The sequence below is a fragment of the Artemia franciscana genome, chromosome 18 (assembly GCF_032884065.1).
Source record: "Artemia franciscana chromosome 18, ASM3288406v1, whole genome shotgun sequence".
NCBI lineage: Eukaryota > Metazoa > Arthropoda > Branchiopoda > Anostraca > Artemiidae > Artemia > Artemia franciscana.
In genome coordinates, this window is record NC_088880.1 from 23,044,715 (window position 1) to 23,058,814 (window position 14,100).

Below are 14,100 nucleotides of genomic sequence, written 5' to 3' on the forward strand. Positions count from 1 at the left end.
TGGTATTTTAGTTTTGAAGAGATAGTGTGTTAACTAGAAATCATATATTGCCGTAAAAGGTACAATGTGCTTTAGTTCTCATCCATGTGATTTTTTCCATCAATGCCAAATTCGACTGCTTTTTTATTGATGTGTCCTAGTTCTTGGTCGATCCGCATGATGAGATTATTCAGTTATATCAAAAGAGATGAGATAAAGTACCATATAATATTATCCATCTTTTGTTGAACCGTGTTCACTCAAACTATAGGATTCAAGCGATTTGGATCTTGATCATAGATCCCAAGGCGTCATGTTAGGGGGATATTTCCCCTTGTAATACTTTTGGTGAACAGATAAAAAATTGAGTTGGTGAAAGGTGGCGTAAGTCGTAGTATTACCGGCTCACTATTCAAATTCAATAATTTAGGAGAATAAAATTAATGTGATAATTGAATGAATAAAAAAAGATGACAAACCTGACATAGCAACCACTGAGTTCTTGACCTGCCGAAATCTGTACATTGTACATTCAGTGTTAGAAATTGTACTTTCAATTTTAAATAATCAAGTGATTGACATAAATACTCTTAAACTATGGGAATAATAGTGAAGGAAAAATATAATGCCGTCTGCAATATTAGGTTGATTTAGCCACAGTAAGGAAATAGGAACTTCATAGCATTGGCTAAATAGTGAAGCGGAACTTGTTAATCATTCAGAACACACTTAAGAATCTTAGATCTGAGAAAACCGGTTTCATTGCCACAAAGGCAAGTGATAGAATGCTATGGACTTATGTAATTTGGGGTATATATTTGCACATTAGGGGATGGGGGTAAAGCATAGCGGATACGCATGCAAAATGTGATAGCTACAACTATTCTGTATATTATGAAGTAAGAATTGTTTTCTAACTTCGCGCTGTCCAAATACTTTACCCCCACCCGCACCCACCCTCCTAATGTGCAAATATATAGCCCAAATTATACAAGTGAAATTTACTCTGTCACCCGTGTTTTGTCTTTGTGGCTGTGAAACCTGTTTTTTTTCAGATCTAAAATTCTTGAGTGTGTTTTGAACAATTAAAAAGTTTCAGTGAAGCTTTGAATAGATTGGGGTAGAAGAGGGTTGCGTGCCATTGAAACCTCATTGGGTCTTCAACTTGCTAACGCTTTCCACTTCAGCTGTTTTTTCTTTTCTTTTCTGTCTATTTTATTCCTTCCTGCCGTAAGAGGAGCTACAGTCAGTTCATTTTAGTTTAGCATTATGACAAATAGTTCCCAATCTATTGTTTATCGATGTAATCAAGTGAACAGCCTCAGCCTATCGAATAGCATGATGGATAGCTTTGCTCATTATCGAACGGTTATTTTGAATGGGAAATACTAGTTTCAAATATTAAAGAATTATGGTGAAAAGTTGAACTTCAGAGTAAATGTAGGATGGAGGTGACGGGGGTGTCAGCCTGCCTCATATTTTGACAAACCCTCTCCATTGGTAGTGGCAGAATAGAGTTTGATTCCTACATAAAACTTGTGTGATTTTTTTTTTTTTTTTTTTTTGAAAAAGACGTAGACATTAGGTCTTAGTAAAATAAGTCTTAAGTTAAACATAAAGGTCTTAAGTAAAATAGTCGTTGATGGCTTAGAATCCACGGACAAATTTTAAAGGGGTAAAATAGACGTAGACATTAGGTCTTAGTAAAATGGGTCATAAGTAAAACATAAAGGTCCTAAGTAAAATAGTCGTTGATGGCTTAGAATCCAGGGACAAATTTTAAAGGGGAGCGAGAAATAATGAAAAGCGAGTCATGAGTGAGTCTATTTTTGTATTTATGCTTTGTTTGTTTACTTGTCAATACAACCAGCTGTTTCAAGAATGACAGTTATTCTGTTATATGTAAAAGACTTGGAAATAAAAAGACAAATATCAAAAGGATAATGTCTTATTTGCATTATTTTCGTAATTTTCATTTTGACGAAGGGATAAGGCCTTTTAAATCCCTACACCTGGCATTGCTCCTTTTAGAATTTAGGGTTTTTAGAATTTTAGAATCTGGGGGGCTAATGGGAGAGGAAAAATTAGAATAAATTAGGTATTTATAACTTACGAGTGGGTGATCGGATCTTAATTTTGATATTTAGAAGGTCATCGTGACTCAGAGCTCTTATTTTAAATCCTGACCGGCATTAAGCCTCTGATTTTCCTTTTAAATCAATCTTTTGATTCTTAGAATTTTGTTAGAACTCATACCATATGAGCTCTTGGCTCTTCTTGCCTCGTCACAAGTGCCATATGAGCTCTTAGCTCTTGTTTAATAATGATTTTTTCCAATAAATGTATGTATAAGGTTGATAGTCTTTGCAAAATCATTAAGATTGATATTTAATCACCTCATTTTTCCTTTTAATTTAGATGCAATAATTGGTAAGACTGTCAGTTCTAACTCTACTCAAATAAAAAGTGATGATCAACAACCAATTGGCCCTTTGAGACTTCTTGCTAATTCTGAGACGCCTATTCGTAGCCTAAGTTTTTCTGATGTTGATAGGAAGGAAAATCCACTGGCTGGTTTGGTCAAAACTGGTGGATCAAAACGAAACGCATTGCTCAAATGGTGTCAGTCTAGAACTGCTGGTTATTCTGGTAAGAGAAACTTTTTTTTTTGGTTTGGCTTTTATCCTTTTGGTTTGGCAAATATAAATTTTATCGCAGAAAATCTCCCGGGGTGCTTTAAAGTATGATTTTCAAGGATAACAATGTTGTTGCGATTAAAATCCTAAAGGAGTTGTTCTAGTGGAGGAAAGTGCTGTGCCGAGCTTTATGTGAGCTAAGCCCCCTGTCAAAGTCCTTTTGTCTTAATGTGAGTAAAGGAGGTAGGGAACTGAATGAAAAAGAATCGGTGATGCTTTACTGAAAGAACTGGTGTGACTGACGCTGTGGCGCTATCCGGCAGCGGTAAAAAAAAGAACTAAATTCATCACAAGGTTAAATTTTTAGTTTATTTTAGTTTGAGCTCATTTTCAATTTATTGAATATTATATTTCAATTAAAATACAAAGTAAAGTGAAGTCAAGGTAGTCCAAGATTCACACTGAAGAAAGTCATCGCAATAGATAAAAATTGGCAAATTCTACCGATCAGCAATCTTACTTGCCGGTATATTCGTACAGGATTCGTATTTCATCCAGTTCGTAGCTCACAATAGTTCTCCCCATTGCTGTTGCTTAGAAAAAAAAATGGCTGCTGCTGTTGGGTAGAAAAAGTTGCAAAAAAGACGTTATACTTGTTAGTACTTCCTGCTCAATGAATCGTTTAACGATAATGCGCTGACTTATTGAAGAATAATGCGTCTTTCATTTGTTATTGTTTGGTGTTTTCTTTGTGGCCCTTATCGTTTATAAGAAAAAGTCGAGGAAACCCAAGGGAGGGCTCATTTGGTTTGAAATTCAGAGTTATAGTGGCGTTTCTAAGGGTCAAAATTGATTGGACATAACCAGCCACCCTTTGCTGTTCTTGTCTTGTTGTCCCACATCACTTCATCTCAAAAAGTTCCAAATTGTCCAAATAGCCCATTTAAAAAAGAAGATTCAGTGATAAATTTTATAAAAAATGCGGACATTCTACTGCTTGTTGAAATGAGGACTAACTTCATGTGTATAAAAATTGTGACCCTGTATTAACTCGTGGTCGTTCAAAGACCATTTAACGATTATAATTGGAGATATGAAAGAAGCCCTAGTGTCTAGCTCTTCCCAGTTTTATAAATAAGGTGGGTATGTTGTACTTTGCTGAATTGAGGGTTGTTTAAAGATATAAGTCTACAGAATTGCTTGTTTCCGGGGTATAAAGTCTCCTTCCCCCCTCACCTCCATTCCTAGCTGCATAATTATAGACATGTTACACCTCTTTCGGTTCTTGACCCTTCAGAGATGAATGAATGAATGGTCTGTACGTGCCCAAAACGTGTCTTAACCAAAGGCGATAAGTATATATTTCATACTTAGCGTTTTATTTCCATTAAATTTGCTATTTATTGGTTTTTAGAATCGCTAAATCCAAAAAATCTTGTTGTTTTAACACCGATTAAAGACTTAGCTCATTTGAGCACTGAGTCAGTACTTGGCTCTCTTTTGTACTAATTCAAATTATCTGCTCTTTGTTTACATTATTATAGGAATTTATTTTTGCCGGGATTTATACTTATTTTAGGTTTAATATGGCCTATCCTTTTCTGTGAAAAACGTCTTCTCCGGAATTTTTTTTTTAACTAAATTTTGTTCGTTCTTGATTGCCAAAGTTCTAAATTTTTCATAAATTTAAAATCAAATGATTTTTTTTTACGTCGAAGTAACACTATCAAAATAACAAAGTATAGAAGTTCTTGAGTTCTAGAAGTTCGTTCTTGATTGCCAAAGTTCTAAATTTTTCATAATTTTCAAAATCAAATTTTTTTTTTTCGACATCAAAGTAACACTATCAAAATAACAAAGTATAGAAGTAAAGGAAGGAGTAAACAAGTTAACAAAAATGACGCTGTAGGCTTTAGACTTTTACAGTTATGGAAGAAGGCAGTAGCCAAACTCTTGTTTGTAGTGATTTTTGTCCGTTTTAAGCTTGAATTGCATATTTAATTTAAGTTTTCATCGTTTTAAGATTTATTTATTATTTATAAATTAACTAGGACCTATTGTATGCTTGTTTGCTATGATTGTTTATTTAGTTTCTATTCGTTTTGTGTCTTTTATTCTTTAATAGTGAATTCTGGGCGTTTTGAGTTTGAATTATTATAGGAATTTATTTCCCCTGATCTTCAGTTTAATATGGACTTTACTTTTCTTTGAAAAATTTCTTTTCTAGAAAGTTTTTTTTTTTAATTAATCTCTATAAAATACGACTTGCCCCATATAACCTTCTAAAATGCGTTTTTATGGCACTTGGTATTAACCAAGTGACATAAAGCAATCGCAAATTCTGTCGGTCCCGGTTTTGCTACTTTAGGCACTTCCAGGTAAGCTAGGACGATGAAATTTGGCAAGCGTATCAGGGACCGGACCAGATTAAATTAGAAATAGTCGTTTTCCCCCATTTGACCATCTGGGAGGGAGTGGGGGCCCGTTAATTCGGAAAAAATAGAAAAATTGAAGTGTTTTTAACTTACGGACGGTTTATCAGATCTTAATGAAATTTGATGTTTGGAAGGATACCATGTCTCAAAGTTGTTATTTTAAATCCCGATTGAATCTGGTGACATTGGGGGGGGGGGGGTTGGGAGGGGAAACCTAAAATCTTGGAAAACACTTAGAGTGGAGGGATCGGGATGAAACTTGGTGGGAAAAATAAGCACAAGTCCTAGATACATGATTAACATAACCGGAACGGATCCACTCTCTTTGGGGTAGTTGGGGGGGGGGGTTGTTAATTCTGAAAAATTAGAAAAAAATGAGGTATTTTTAACCTACGAACGGGTGATCGGATCTCAATGAAATTTGATATTTAGAAGGATATCGTGTCTCAGAGCTCTTATTTTAAATCCCGGCCTGATCTGGTGACATTGAGGGGGGGATTGGGAGGGGGAAACCTAAAACTTGGAAAACACTTAGAGTGGAGGGATCGGGATGAAACTTGGTGGGAAAAATAAGCACAAGTCCTAGATACATGATTGACATAACCGGAACGGATCCGCTCTCTTTGGGGTAGTTGGGGGGGTGTTAATTCTGAAAAATTAAAAATAATGAGGTATTTTTAACTTACGAACGGGTGATCGGATCTCAATGAAATTTGATATTTAGAAGGATATCGTGTCTCAAAGCTCTAAATCCCGACCGGATCTGGTGACATTGGGGCGAGTTTGGGGTGGGGGAACCTAAAATCATGAAAACACTATATTGGAGGGATTGGGATGAAACTTGATGGGAAAAAATAAGCAGAAGTCTTAGATACGTGATTTATATAATTGTAACGAATCCGCTCTATTGGGAGGGGGGGGGGTTAAATCTAAAAAATTAGAACAAAATGACATATTTTTAACTTGGGAAGGAGTGATCGGATCGTCATGAAACTTCATATTTAGAAGAACCTCGTAACTCAGATCTATTATTTTTAAATCTCAACCGGATCAAGTGTAATTTGGGGGGGGGGGCAGTTTGGGGGGGACCGGAAATCTTAGAAAATACTTAAAGCTGTGAGATCAGGATGAAACTGGTTGGGAAGAATAGAAACCTGTCTGAGATGCATGATTTACATAACCGAACCGGATATGCTCTTCTTTGGTGGAGTGGGGGGGGAGTAATTTTGAAATTGAGGTTTTGTAACTTACAAAAGGGTGGCCAGATCTTAATCAAATTTGATATTTAGAAGGATCTTGTGCTTTAAAGCTCTAATTTTAAATTCCGACCAGATCCTGTGACATTGGAGGGAGTTGGAGGGGGGAAACTGGAATTCTTGGGAAAACGTGAAAATTGGGGTATTTTTATCTTACGAATAGGTGATCGGATCTTAATAAAATTTGATATTTAGAAGGAATTCATGTCTCAAAGCTCTTATTTCAAATCCCGACCAGATCTTTTGACATTGGGGGGGGAGTTGGAGGGAGAAATCTTGGAAACACTTGGAGTGGAGGAATCAGGATGAAGCTTGGTGGATAGAAGAAAGCAAATGTCCTTGATACGTTATTGACAGAACCGTACTGGATTCGCTCTTTTTGGGGGAGTTGGGGGAGGGGTTCAGTGATTTGGCGAGTTTGGCGCTTCTGGACGTGCTAGGACGATGAAAATTGGTAGGCGTGTCAGGGAGCTGCACAATTTGACTTGATAAAATCGTTTTCCCCAGATTCGACCATCTGGGGGGCTATTAATTATAATAGATATTTTGTAATATAAATAGATATTTTTATTGTTTATATGTTCCATGTCTTTTGTTATATTCTATGTATATTTTATTTGTTTTTATTACATACTATTTATATGTTTTTATTACATATTATTTATATGTAAACATATAAACGTTGCAACAGTTCTATTTTAGGAGTCTAAGAACTGAGGTTTCTTTCGGAATAATTTGAGTGACATGGCTCTTGTAAGCAGATATAAAACAAAATTGTACAATTTAGTTCAAGAATTATTATTATTATTCTTGTAATTCTTGTAATTCATTATTCTTGTAATTCTTGTAAAAGAATAATTATTATAATTCTTGAGCAAGGTTCAAGAATTATTGAACGGTTAATATACCCGTACTGCATGTTTCTTTTCTTAAAACATGATTTCATTATTTTATTACAAATCATCTGTTTGTGATTTGCTAAACTGATAAATCAGTTTAACACATTTAAAAAAGATCTATGCTTCTATGCTTGGATGGATATGGATTTCTATGCTTTCTCCAAATTCTACAAATTCTAGATGGTTTTTTTTTCGCTAGGTGAAGTAATCGACCATGTTAGTGTAAATACTTTGTGTTGATACTAGTTCATTAATTTATATTTTTTTTTTAGGTATCGACATAACTAATTTTAGCAGCTCATGGGCAGATGGACTGGCTCTTTTCCCGCCTTGCTTCATACATTCCTTCCTGATAAAATTCCTTTTGACACATTGAAAGCTTGTGATCCTAGAACAAATTTTGAAGCCGTTTTTAAAGTGGCTGAAGAAGAGGGAATCCCGACTATGCTCGTAAGTTATTTTCTCTCTCCTCTCCTCTCTCTCTCTCTCTCTCCTCTCTCCTCTCTCTCTCCTCTCTCTCTCTCTCTCTTTCTCTCTCCTCTCTCTCCTCTCTCTCTCCTCTCTCTCTCTTTCTCTCTTTCTCTCTTTCCTCTCTCCTCTCTCTCTCCTCTCTCCTCTCCTCTCTCTCCTCTCTCTCCTCTCTCTCTCTCTCTCTCTCTCTCTCTCTCTCCTCTCTCTCTCCTCTCCTCTCTCTCTCTCTCTCTCTCTCTCTCTCCTCTCTCTCTCCCTCTCTCTCCTCCCTCTCCTCTCTCTCTCTCTCTCTCTCTCTCTCTCTCTCTCTCTCTCATGGGATGCTACGTACTTTTTTCCTCAGTATATAAAAAAGTAAAACCATGTTTTTCGTCAATACTTTTTGAAATTGTGTGCTTTGCTATACTCATGCATTTGAAAATGTAATGGTGTATTTCTGTCTGCTACTCGACATTTCGAGTTGAAATCTATTCCGAAATCAACTTGGTGGATTTGAAAACATTTTGTTTCTATTCGGACCTAAATCCTGATTTGCGGCAAAAAATGGCGGAAATGTTTATTTTCCTGTGGTATGGCTCCTTTCATTACGTAAAATATGCACTACAACTTTTATTTCAGTTCTTAATGAGCCTTCTTCTGATATTTTACGGCAATCACTTTGATATGATCTTCCCATGAAAAAAAAACTGTTACCAAATTTCTCGGGAAGAAATGTAAAATTTCCCATTTTGCATATAGGCACTTGAATTGTCCGCAGTTGGACTCTTGGACTTGCCTATTGTGATGTAATTTTTTCAAGATATCACCCCTTAAGGAGGTAGGGAGAGAAGGTTCTCATGTTTCTAAAATTACCTCGAAAAGTGGAATTTTTTTTATGTATTGCTCTTAAGTTTTTTTTTTTTTAGAATTTCTGATTTATTGGCACATGTCGCTATTTATCTGCAGTCGTTAGCACAAACTGTATGAACAGGAAACTGACATAAATTTTTAAAATATACCTTAAGTATACTTTTAAGTATACCTTAAGAGATTAGTTGTCGTAACATAAATTAATAATTGCGTTATATTGAGCAAGTAGCTGTCATTAAAATGATAATGCTAGTTGTAGAAAGATTGCTTCATGAAAATGCTTACTGTCCACAAGCTAGGGTTTACTGAAATACATAGTTAAGGATGAGGAGAGCCGTACACAGCACATGTAGTAAAATAATCTCATGTCGCTTTGATTTAAAATACAGTTAATTTTATGTTGTTGGTTGTTTTTTTGTTTTTTTTTTAATGAGATTTTGTTATTATTCTTTTCCTTTTTTTAGAGCTTTGACGACATGCTGTCTGAGGAGCGACCTGATTGGCAGAAGGTCTTAAGCTATGTCACTGCCATCTACCAACACTTGAGTGCAGAAACAAACAACACGGAACAAGCCAACGATGCTACAAGCTGAAAATATACCTGCCAACTTGCCAAGTTCCTAATTTGCTGCTATATAACCGATAATCCTTACTTTTTTTTCCTTTTTTCAGGGACTGAATTTTGCATCTGCTTGAAAATATAATTTTGGGTTGTATCTGAAGAGGGATGATCGCTCATAATTTTTTGTCATAAAATTCAAAGAACGAAGCGGATTTTTTCCTTTCTCAAATTATTTAGGTGGCCTACTTCTCAAGACAGACATGTACCTGTTTTAAACAAATCTAATTTTATTATTAATTTACAGTTAATTACTTCATTTAATCATAATTAACTAAATCAAATAGATTAATCAAATTAATTACTAAGAATCAAACCATAAAAATCACAATAAATCATTATTATTTATCATAGCCACCAAGGGTAAGTGTGTTTGGTCAAATATATAAACCTTTTATTCTTTTATAGACCATATTTTCTTTTATCTGTGCCCCCCCCCCCCCCAGTTCAAACAACGTCGACAAACCCTTTAAATTTTCTTGACGACTAAACGTAAATATCGAATTGGAAATAATTTTTGTATATTTGAATGACAAAATTCGTTCCAAATTTTGGGGCCTTGTCCTTTTTCTCAGGTACGATCTTGACATCGTTTTGCCTTCTGTTTTTTGTCTGCAAGATGAATAAAATTTGAAATGTGTTCGTTTTTTCCGTGTACTTAAGATATTATATGGCATACTATCAAATAGTTGAAGACTAGAGTAGCACCACATCATCTGCCAGGTATGAGGGCAAGATTTTTCAAACCTTTAAAAGTGTATAGTAATATTTTTCCAAATGTTTTTGAACAGTAAACTGTATTTAAATTCAAATTGCCATCATAAATCTTGCTTTTTTATGTTTTTTTTTATTACGTAGGTTTTACAATTCAATGCATCTTTGAAGAAAAGACTGTAGTAACAAAAGAAATTTAATAGAATAATAGAAAAAATAATTTAAAAACCTAACTGAGTTTCATTTTTTAGAGTTTTGCAACTTCGATACCATGAACGGAAAATAATTAATCCTTAAAATTGTTTCTTCGTCGACGCTTCAACAACATGTGAAAAAAAGCTAATACGTTAACCTTAACCCAGGTACTTCCATCACATGATAGTTCTAATTGATTGTTCATTTCATTTCTTGATCAAATTTGCTTGATCAGGCTAAACAAATCCTTTCTTACATCCCAAGAAAATCTGCAAGTATTACTGAATAATGAGATAATTATATTTTTTCTAATTTGCCATATATTGCCCGTTATGTCATGATTTATTTCATTTATCAAAAATCAAAGCATATAAAGAAAAATGAAGAAACGATTTAAAGTCTTCTCAAACGAGTCCGAATCTAGTGAATTCAAAACGTCTGAGGGGTATGAAACCTGGCAACTTGCCAAGACATTCTGGCTAGAACCTGGATTATCTATTATTTGTAGTTAACTGCTAATTGAAGGATCGTACACAATTCTGGTACTTACCAGTATCCAGGGAGGAGGGAGGAAACAAGAAATATCTGCTTCATAATTTGCCTCTGGAGGAAATCCACAAAACTTCGGTAGAACCGAACGCTTGGATTTAAATCGGAGTATTTTTGAAGAATAAAACAATGCTATTGAATCCTGTTTTGTGATATACCACTTAGTTTATAATCCTATGGATTTAGTACTGAATAGGTTTGCTAGGTGTCAGATTGGGTATTTTTATTTTAAGAATTTAGACATCAATTTTCCTTAAGCCTATTATTTGTATTTTAAGGCTAGGTTAGTGGAATTTAGTCCACTGAGAGAAAAACTGATTTATAGGCGCATAATCTTACTCCATGAATAATAATTCCCATTCGTAAACCTATGATTTGTAATCTTTGGGCTAGACGAGCTATTCGTAATATTTTGGAAAGCTTTCAGCCTGTTAAGTGAAAGAAAAAAGATGATTTAGAAGAACATAACCAATTTCCTTAATATAATGTGGTTGTACAAAAAATATTCAATATTTTTTAGATTAAATACAGGGTTTATTAAAACAAACAAAAAACAAAATAAACCACTTAACCTTCCTTAAGTTTTCGCTTGTCCGGTGTGTATCAGCCCCTTTAAAATATAGAATACCATTAAATATTAAGAGAGACGAGAAGAAAGTAAGAGAAAAAATCCTGCTGCTACCCAGTTCCGGATCACCACAACCCTTCCTTTACATGCTGCCTTTGTTTTGATAAAACAGTTTACAGTATTTATGGAAACATTCGATTCAACTATTTACTTGCATTTTTGTTTAGTTTCCATATTCTGTTTAAAATGAAACTACTACATATTTACTAAAATTTGGGATGGGTCAGGAGGAGTTAGTTTTGTAGAAAGCGTCCTTTTCACCTATTGTATAAAAACATGAGTTATAAATGTAAGGCTGGGAAGGTTTGTGTGACTGCCCAACTGTACTATACATTGTTGGAGTTCCAGGATTAAATCTTTCAAGTATCGCAGTTTGTAAAGCAGGTATCGTAGTTTGCAAAATTTAAGGTTTATGCGACTGCCCACTTATATTATGCATTGTTGGAATACCAGAATAAAATTCAATATTAAATCTTTCAAATTTTGCAGTTTGTAAAGCTTAAATTGATTTTTTCCAATGTTAATTCGTTCTATCTCGAACGCTACTTTCAGTCCCAAATATAACGAATCGAACGAATAATTGAGTCATCAGTGTTACACCTAAAGATCTTATCTGACATTTTTTACACTTCTGAGGTAATTACCAAAAAATTTTACTATGCTGTTCTATAAAAAAAAAAGGATCAGTAGTTTAATTTAGGTCAGGAGGATCAAGATATAACTGAAGATTCGTTGCCCTGATGATCCTTCCTAGGGCTGTCTATTGAGGGGGGGGGGTTAAGAGGGGGTGTGTCTCCCTTATAGCCTACACCCCCATTAAATTTCGAAAAACACCTTGTTTGGGGGGGGGGTCATTGAAAACACTTTTTCTTGTATTTTCATTGGAAAAATTAAAAAAGTTACAAATTTATCTCTCTTCCCATTTTGAGAAAAATATTTTGACCCTCTCTAAAATTTTCGTGAATTGACGTCACTGATCCTTCCTCAGCGTGAGAATGTTTTAAGCAGTCTTTAGGCATGACAGCGATGAAGTGTCGTTTTAAGCATTCCCTTTTTTTGTCTTTATATATGACATGTGAATCCTTACTCTGTTTGTAAATAAAACTAATATTATTTACTCGTGTTTTTGACTATTTATTTAATTGCTAGTTCTTCTTTTTTTGTGAAATTAAGGTCTAGTTGTAATTTTACGGTCAGCATGGCCGTATTCTTTTTGTTTGGGGGGGGGGGGGGGTGGTGGTACAAAAGAATTTTTATTCGAGGGAGGTTGCAAAAAACTTTAAAAATGCATTGAAAATTTGTTTATATTTATTTTTGTTACGTTTTTAAGAGTCGGACAGACATTTCAGGGGGGGGGTCAAACCCCCTCCCTGGATACGCCCTTGGTCAGCATATTCACATATTTTTTTACTGACATTTTTCTCGAACCCTTGCCCCTCGGACAAAGATTCCGAACACAGCGCGCCAACCACTTAGCCAGGACGACTTAAAAGCTTATAGATGAGCCTGTAGAATCCTGACTGATGCTCCAAAGTAAGGGAGAATCAATAAAGACAATATCGATTTGGGTACTGGCTATCGCGCTTTTGAGCATATGAAGGCTTTGTCGAGGACATGGGCAGAATCTCAAGTTCAGCATTGGCTATGTTCATGCTTTCATGGAATGCGGGGAAGTCTAAACTCACTAGAACTTAAGAAAACGTAGGTCTATAAGGAAACACGGAGCATTTTTCATCCAGTGAAACAAGAAAATATACAAATATTTTGTCCGATATCTCTTCTTAGTCTTCCCCCATGCAAAAATAAAATAGAATGAATTCCAGAAATTGTAAAAAAGACGAAGCTCAGTAATAAAATATACTATAAAGATCTGTTCTCTCGCATGAACTGTAAAATGGTCGGATAAGTGGAGGTGTAGGTCGAAACTTTTGTATTGTTTCCTTGTTTTTTCCTCCTGCGTTTTATTATTGTCTTATCCAAAGGGTGTCTTATCTCAGAACTTACTTATTATTTTGAGTGACAGCACCTTTACGTTGGTAATTTTAAAAAATCCTATAAGATGAAACACATTCCATGTTGTCGTCCAGCCAAATTTTATTGGTACCACTCGGGCAAATCAAATATGCTTTTTTTTTTTGCTCTACTGGTGGCTAAATATACATTTTCAATGAAAATATATGTTTCACTGTTGTAGAAAACTCAATCGAGTTCGGCCTTTTTTGAATGAACAACATCGTAGTTTTTAGTCTTTAAGATAAAAAGATTTGATATCTGTATACTTGCTTGAAAGGAATTGGTACACCATTTCGAATTGACATACCGAGAATAAAGCATCTACGATGTTTTGGTTGGAGCCGGACAGTATTGAGATTTCTGTTATTTTGATTGGCTTGGTCGAGAACTTTTCCCTTCATTACCCGTCCTAATGTTTAAAAAAAAAAAATAATAACCTTAATAGCGTCATGGTTAACAAAATACATCAAGGGCCAAGGATTAGGGTAATTATTCGCCTGTTAGTTGAAATGGGATGACATGAGTGATTTGCAATGTAGAAAAAGAAAATTCATCCGTTCCTATAGCATTAAAACGAAAGAAATAAGTAAGTAACTATTTTGATATATTAGGCCTTGAATATCTATCAAATTGGCTTTGCTTAGAGTTTTGGACATTTTCTCACAGCCGAGCGACAATGGAAATCCATTGTTCAATATGGTGTTTGTCTCCTTAGAGGATTATGAAGGCCCGAATTCTGGCAAAAATTGTTAAAAATGAAGCTTCATCAAATGTCATAGTAAAATTTCTTGCTTGTGTTTGGTTACGTAGAAGGTTATAGAAACCTCAATGTTGGCAAAATTGGCGTACCCTGGATT

The 14,100-nt window shown here is 34.9% G+C and overlaps 1 long non-coding RNA gene across 1 annotated transcript; it reads left to right on the forward strand.

Annotated features, from left to right (window-relative positions):
* The first annotated feature begins 2,391 nt into the window (after nt 1-2,391).
* LOC136038765 (uncharacterized) lies at nt 2,392-12,347 on the forward strand. The gene is made up of 3 exons (XR_010620294.1): nt 2,392-2,628; nt 7,478-7,655; nt 8,990-12,347. It is a non-coding gene; the product is annotated as an uncharacterized LOC136038765 (long non-coding RNA).
* The last annotated feature ends 1,753 nt before the right edge of the window (nt 12,348-14,100 follow it).